The 7,500-nt window shown below is 40.2% G+C and overlaps 1 protein-coding gene across 4 annotated transcripts in view; it reads left to right on the forward strand.

Annotated features, from left to right (window-relative positions):
• Nucleotides 1-7,500, forward strand: part of LOC138047617 (uncharacterized) — a 105,887-nt gene that overhangs the window by 95,259 nt on the left and 3,128 nt on the right. For all 4 annotated transcript variants that reach the window (XR_011131880.1, XR_011131883.1, XR_011131882.1 and 1 more), the window contains 2 exons: nt 5,961-6,037; nt 7,086-7,219. The gene's annotated coding sequence lies outside the window, so the exon portion shown is untranslated. The remainder of the gene's footprint in view (nt 1-5,960; nt 6,038-7,085; nt 7,220-7,500) is intronic.

Consider the following 7,500-nt stretch of genomic DNA (forward strand, 5'->3'; position numbering starts at 1 on the left):
CAATTGCTACCTATTGACTTCGTGTCAGATGTCAAAATTGGGCGTGCATCTAATTAGGTGCATTTCTGAATATAAGTGTCTCAAAACTTTTTTTTCAGCCCTTCGTCCAGGCGTTTTTTTCAGCCATTCGTCGACGCGTTTAATACAGCGTTTTTTGGCGTTTATCAAAGCGTTTTTCTCAGCCATTCGTGCAGGCGTTTACCAAGCGTTTTTTTTTCCGTTCATCTAGGCGTTTATTAAAGCGTATTTTGGCGTTTATGAAAGGGTTTTTTCAGCAGTTCGCCCAGGCGTTTATTGGATCGTTTTTTGGCGTTTGTTAAAACCTTTTTTTCAGCCGTTCGTCCAGGCGTTTATCAAAGCGTTTTTTTTCAGCCATTCGTGCAGATGTTTATTAGAGCCTTTTTTCGTGTCTATTAAAGCGTTTTTTTCAGCCGTTTGTCAAGGCGTTTATTAGAGCGTTTTTTCGCTTTTATCAAAGCGTTTTTTTTCACCTGTTAATAAACTCTTCGAATTGGTAGTGGTTTCATATACAGGTTCTATGCCAGGTACCACACAGAAAACACACAAAAAGTAATGGCAAAATTCTGGTGGCAGGGAAGCGCTTAAATCTAGGGGTAAGGGGGACCAGGAGAGACGCCCTCCTGGGGGGGAGACAAAATAAGTGGTACGAGGGTTAGCCATCCTGAACAGGAGTCCTGATCAGTCTCCGGGGATGAGGCCCATATTCCCCAGTCACTAGAAACCAAGGGAAACCAGGAGGGGTGGCCCTCCTTGGTGGAGTGCAGATCAGGTGGGACCAGGGCTCCACACCCTGGAGTGGATATTTTTCTGGACCTGTCTCCAAGGGCGAAGCCTTACAGTGGGGTAAAGTGCAGCTAGTGGTTGCACTTCCCTGCCACTTATTTTATTGGAAAGCAAGACTGCAGTGCCACATCCCCGGAAACTTACGAAGGAATGGGACCTTGTCCCGTATAATACCATAAGATAAATGATTAATCTAAAAGATACATATCGATGTAGAGAAATAAAATAATGATATGCTAGGTATACTATCTGGTCGTGCTAAATATATAGTGAGCATGAGGAATAGTTGAACGAGTCACACAAAGGTTCCGATAAGAACAAAAAAAGGGGGGAACGAGTCACACAAAGGTTCCGATAAGAACAAAAAAAAGGGGGGTGGGAGGGAAAAAACAAAATGCTGTTGTGAATGAACCAAAGCCCTAAGAGAACTGACGGAAAGAAAGCGTTGGGCATAAAGAGGAGCACATGTGCATGATGAGCACGTTCTAATAAAAATGGAGTCTGTGTAGACTATATCCTGTTAATGATGGGGGTAGTTTCTAAAGAAACTGTGGTGCTGCGTTGGTGGGGAAGTAGTATACAAAAATTTGGTTTTATCAACAGAGTTGATAATGTAAATTGGCCACCGTAACGTTTCGAGCGTTAGTCCTTCGTCAGAGCGAATCGAGGAATTATGGGTTACGTGTACTTTATATAGTAGAGTAGGAGCTACGCTATTGGTGGTAACATGGCAACGTGAAAAATAGAAATATATTAGTTAAATGAAAAGCGTTCGTTCATACCGTGAGGATTAAGGGTGCCAATTTGGAAGCTGAATTTTTGTTCTAGATTCTTGCGGCTTTCCGTCGTACCTAGATGTAGGGAAGGGCCACAGATAGCCATGTGTTTTTTGGAGTGGTGAAGGTGTTCGCGGAATCGGTCACCTAGTCGTCTACCTGTCTCGCCAATGTATAATTTATGGCATAACGTACAGGTTATGCGATAAATGACTTTTGCGGAGGTACATGTGAAACGATCGGTGATCTTAACAGATCGCTTAGGTCCCGATATCTTGCTAGTGTTAACAATGGAAAGACAGGTTTTGCATTGTGAGCGCGTGCATTTGAAAGTGCCGGGTTGCTCGCTAGTTTTGAGCGCGCTTCTAACTAAAAAGTTACCTACGTTTTTGTCGCATTTGAATGAAATAAGTGGAGGTTGTGAAAAGATTCTACCAGTCTCGGGATCATTTTGGAGTAATTTAAAATTATTAAGAATGATACTTTTGACTGCGTGATTATGACGATGGAAAGTGAGGGTGAATGGAATTCTGTCATTCTTATCTTTTTGTGACGTTTGTAGTGATGACTGTTGATTAAATTGTTGGGCGCGATGATGGCCCGCTTTGACCACAGAGACAGGATAGCCACGTTTTTCGAAGAACTGGCACATCTCTGATTTGCTGGAAAAATCGGAGTCATCACTACATAGACGTCGAAGTCCAAGAAATTGAGAATAAGGAATGGAGTTCTTGACATGTGATGGATGTGATGATGAATACAACTAATAACTGTGAGAATCTGTAGGCTTGTAGTGCACACTGGTACATCACCACCACCACCACCAGCAGAATGAGATCTTGGTATATGTATCGCTCTATATCCTGTAGGACATGAGGTACCGATTTCAACAGAATCATCAGTACCAGGACGAGGCATATCCCTAATCCTAACAATCAACATTTATTCAAATGTTTAGAGTGTTGCAAAGGGCGAGCATCACGAAAGACAAAATAAGAACATACAAAAAGACAGTCAATAAAAATATAACAGTAAACACTACTAAGATAGAATAGCTACTGGACCTAATTACTAACAGTTAGACAACTCCTTTTTTAAAAATGATCATCGGACTTAATGCAAACAATTTTTATTTGCAGTGCGCTTCAGTCCTTCAAAGTTCTACAATCAAACTGTTCCATTGTGTCTGGTTTTAGGCAACAATTCAATTAACTTACTCTGGCTAGAGTTCCCAAATTATCTTTTATGTTTAATGACATCATCAGTAAGATCAAGTCCGCTGTTTTGTGAAATGGTTTTAACCTTAAACGTGAAATTTTTACTTCAATTATTTCATGTCAAGGCTGTTATCGACTATTATACATTGGTGTCACCAGCTCGATTTTGCTTGGCTATAAGCACGCAGCTAATTCTTGCTTGCTCTGTTTCTCTTTCGTCATACCTACAGACAATAGATTTTGTATATTTATAATTGACGTCATACCTACAGACAATAGCTTTATGCATGCAGAAGTGATGTCACCTAACAACCGCAGAAACATTCTTTGATTTGCCGCTCATCCAAAGAAATGGATGAATCAGTCCTCCTGTCTTTACAAGTGCAGTTCAGGAATATGCATAGTTCGAGAATTATTGGATTCGGTTTTCGCATGACCGCGATAATTATCAAGGCCCCAGTTTGTGTTATCCGCCTTCGGCTTCGGCAGATAACACAAACTTTGGCCTTGATAATAAGGGAATATCATGACTTTTTGAGGGAATATTGTTTATTTGCACCCACATAGTGTCATTAGCGGCACGAGCGCGAAGCGCGAGGGCCGCAAATGACACTACAAGGGCGCAAATAAACAATATTCCCGAAAAAAGTCATGTAGTTATCATTATTATCAATAAACAAGGCCAAATGATATCAAGAATGCGAGTTTTAATAATACAAGCTAAGTGAATAATGAATTCAAAGTCACTTCAAATCATCATTAAGTCTTGATTGAACAAGCCATTAATGAATCAACTCTGTCCAGTGAACTTATTTAAAATTACCGAAAAAATGCGTAAAATCGTCTATAAATAATAGGCATATCACAAAGTTGAAGCAAGGACCAATCAGCTGTGGAGCTGATAATGCATTAGCAGCCCGCTGTCAGTCTTCTGCGGCCCGCTGAGCGTGTGTTTTGAAGAGGTCAATTTTCTATTTGGCCGCGTATATTGATAATAATTATCGTTATCATGCTCAACCTCATCCAATAATTGTTAAGTAACTGTGCCTGGCTTCCGCGCACAAAACAATAAAGCAGGGGCCTGTGATGTTTTTGGTAAGTTAGAGAAAGTACGATTCTTCCTTACGACTTTTGCATGCAACCATCAGTGCATCATAGATTGGCGATCATTGACTCAAGCACGACTTCTTTAGTTAGGGTATGTTATGTTTGATTTACTTCACGATTAGTGGTGAAGTTTGTTCATTCGTCAAGTCGCTGTGTAAGCTTGTAGCATGCGGAAGTCGTAAGCAATAATGTTGCCGTCTAAATCGCTCTTTATAATTAATTAAATAATTTATCTCTGCGAAATTATTTTTTTCCGAAATATTGACATAAAATACTATTTCTTGCTAAGCGTTGCATCTTTTATGTTCAAATAAATGCTTAAAATAAAGATTATTGAACGATCTTTTACTTGAATTTGTTTGTAATTTAATTGCATCTCTGAACATTTGCATACAAGGACAAAGATAAAAATCAAATACAGTGGAACCCCGTTAATACGACCACCTTTGGGGCATGGAAATTTGGTCGTATTAACGGGGTAGGGTCAAATTTTGATGCAAAATGCTTTTAAACTACATTCTACTACAGTACATGTGAACCTTTAATCCGCTAAAAATCAGCCTTTTTGCAGTTAATTAACAACCTTACAACCGGCAATTCAATGCAACTGAACAATGTAACAGTAAACAAAACCGAGTAATGGAAGCAAAAGCACAAGTTTAAGTTGTAGGGAAGGCCGTTAATCGTGGAGGAGGATACGGAATGGAAATCCCATGCTTTTAGAAGTTTACTGGACAGCCAAGAAACGTTGATAAGCTTAACAAATTATTAGACATTTTAAATAAATGAAGGGGTAGTTTCTAAAGAAACTGTGATGCTGCGTCGGTGGGGAAGTAGTATACAAAAATTTGGTTTTATCAACGGAGTTGATAATGTAAATTGGCCACCGTACAGAGATTCTAAAAGCTGACGTTTCAAGCGTTAACCCTTCGTCAGAGCGAATCGAGGGATTATGGGTTACGTGTAGTTTTTATAGTAGAGTACGGTTAGGCAATAAATTATACATCAGTGAGACAGGTAGACGACTAGGTGACCGATTCCGCGAACACCTTTGCGATGTTGAGAAGAATGACAGGGATGCATCTAAGCCAGTCGCTCGCCATTTTAATCTGCCTAAACACTCCAAAAAACACATGGCTATCTGCGGCCTTTCCCTACATCTAGGTACGACGGAAAGCCGCAAGAATCTGGAACAAAAATTCATCTTTCAAATCGGCGCCCTTAATCCTCACGGTGTTAACGAACGCTTTTCATTTAACTAATATATTCCTATTTTTCACGTTGCCATGTTACCACCAATAGCGTAGCTCCTACTCTACTATAAAAACTACACGTAACCCATAATCCCTCGATTCGCTCTGACGAAGGGCTAACGCTCGAAACGTCAGCTTTTAGAATCTCTGTACGGTGGCCAATTTACATTATCAACTCCGTTGATAAAACCAAATTTTTGTAGACATTTTAAATAACCAATCTGTGAGAAAAGAACAGGAAATGGACTTGAAGAGAAAAGCCACAGTGGAAGGCAGCAGAAACAAGAAGGCAAAATAATTTTGAGAGCCTCGAAATGCTGCAAAGTTAATTCTATCAGATCCTTTGTACTAACTGTATTTTAAAAAATGCATCCTTTTTAATACTGAACACCGCAATTTACCGGTTGTCATGCTAACCATCAACACCTTTCGTTACAAGCATTTAATAAAATATTAATCCGTTATTGTTTGTCAGATTGTGTCTGTTTTCATTCAGCAGGCCCGCCAAGCATTTTGACTGGTCGTATTAACGGGGTAATTTTATAAAGAAAATAACGACTGAGGACTCCAAAAAGTGGTCGTTGGTCGTAATAACAGGGTGGTCGGATTAACGGGGTTTCCAGATTAAAAAATGAGTGGGCTTTTGTTCTGGCCGCAAAAAAGTGGTCGTAATATAGGGGGTGGTCGTATGGCGGGGTTCCACTGTTCGTGGGAAAGAAAAGCCAAATTTACCTCTTCGTCACATTCTCGTGCAAAAGACAGGAATGTTTATTAATAGCAATGATCCTTTCTCCATTTTTTAGCAGGGTTAGGTTTCAAGTTTCAGAGAAAGCGATCCATCCACGAATATTTCATGATATTTTTAGGGACATGACCAAAGGTGAATCAGCGTCATGGGCAGACTTCGGGTGCCTTCCATTTGACAGAACTGACCGGCCACACCGGGCATTTGGAAGGAATAACTCTACAACGCCTTCAATATAACACGCTTGGAAGATGATATATACTCCTCCGGAACAATGCAAGGAATTATCGTGCAAGTGTTCCTTCAAATTGTTACATTTTCTTTGCAAACTGACGGGTCTGGCCGGTCAGTTCTGACAAAAGGAAAGCGCCCTTAGACAATGATTTTAGGGGTGCTGCATTGAGGTACTCCATAGGTTACTCTATGGAGTAGGGCTCCGCATTTGTCCTCTCCCGACTTAGACAAGTTTGGGATTTGAGTACGTGATGAAATGTGTCGCATTTTTTCACAAATTCCTTTAAATTGAAAAGTATCTTCTCAGAAGACAAGAACAACATTCTGAAAGCTTATTCTACGAGTGGAAAACAAGTTTTCAGCCGGAGGTATAGACAGGCCAGGTGGAATAACTAATGTGTTTAGGCCGTTGGCAAAACCTGAATCAAATCGGATAAGATCGGATTTGGAATTCTGTGTATCTCTGTCTTGTGTAGTCACCTCTCCTCATTTATGGAGCCTCATCGAAATGTTTTTTTTTTCCAGAGGTGTTTGCAGATTCCGAAGCGGAATTATGAAGGGAAAAGTTACGATGTGGCAAATTGTCGTCAAAAAGCCAATTGACTTCGCATGGGACGGACTTCATTTTTTAAAACATGAAAACTGACAACAGTTCTTACTTTACCTCAGTTCCTAAACCGGAATCTAGCCAATAACCCTTTGTTTTAAAGGGCCAGATCAGTGTGTGGCGGAATTAATCCCTCTCGATTGAGGGTCAGGGTTTTTCAACCTTTTGACAGATCCCACTTGGGATTAATAGCACATTCTGTGGGGATGTCTGTGCCCAACCTGGGATGTTTATGGCCATTCAAGCATCCTACCAGAAATGTGTGCTTTAGGCTGGGGGTGTTTCAGTGGCTTCACACATTCCCACAGGTGCTGAGCCATTTTCATTCTTCTCTTTCCTCAGAACAGGGTGGGTGATCCATATTCCTGTTCATGCTTCTCTGTGCACCTGAAGGCAGTGATATATGGGCTGACGGGGAAAAAAGCAGGCATACAGATGTTGCGAAGCTCGTTTATCACCTTCAGTTATGGACGAAGGTAGGAAACTCTGAGCATTTTCTGTTTTGTGAACAAGATTGGTGTTCTTGACATCAGTGACTTTAACATTGGGTACATTCGTCATACAAGGAATTCAACTGAGATCATAAATTCATCTTTACGGTCCAAAATTTAGAATTGGCTTAGGGTTGCTTTGTAGTCAGTCGCATGAGATTTGCCCTGTTTAATACTAAAAATAAATAATTATTATTGTGTTTCCTAACTTGTTGTTAGATTTTCTTGTGATGTGGTTCCAATAATAATTTTTGAAAGATTACCCT

The sequence above is a fragment of the Montipora capricornis genome, chromosome 4, assembly GCF_036669925.1.
Source record: "Montipora capricornis isolate CH-2021 chromosome 4, ASM3666992v2, whole genome shotgun sequence".
Taxonomy (NCBI): domain Eukaryota; kingdom Metazoa; phylum Cnidaria; class Anthozoa; order Scleractinia; family Acroporidae; genus Montipora; species Montipora capricornis.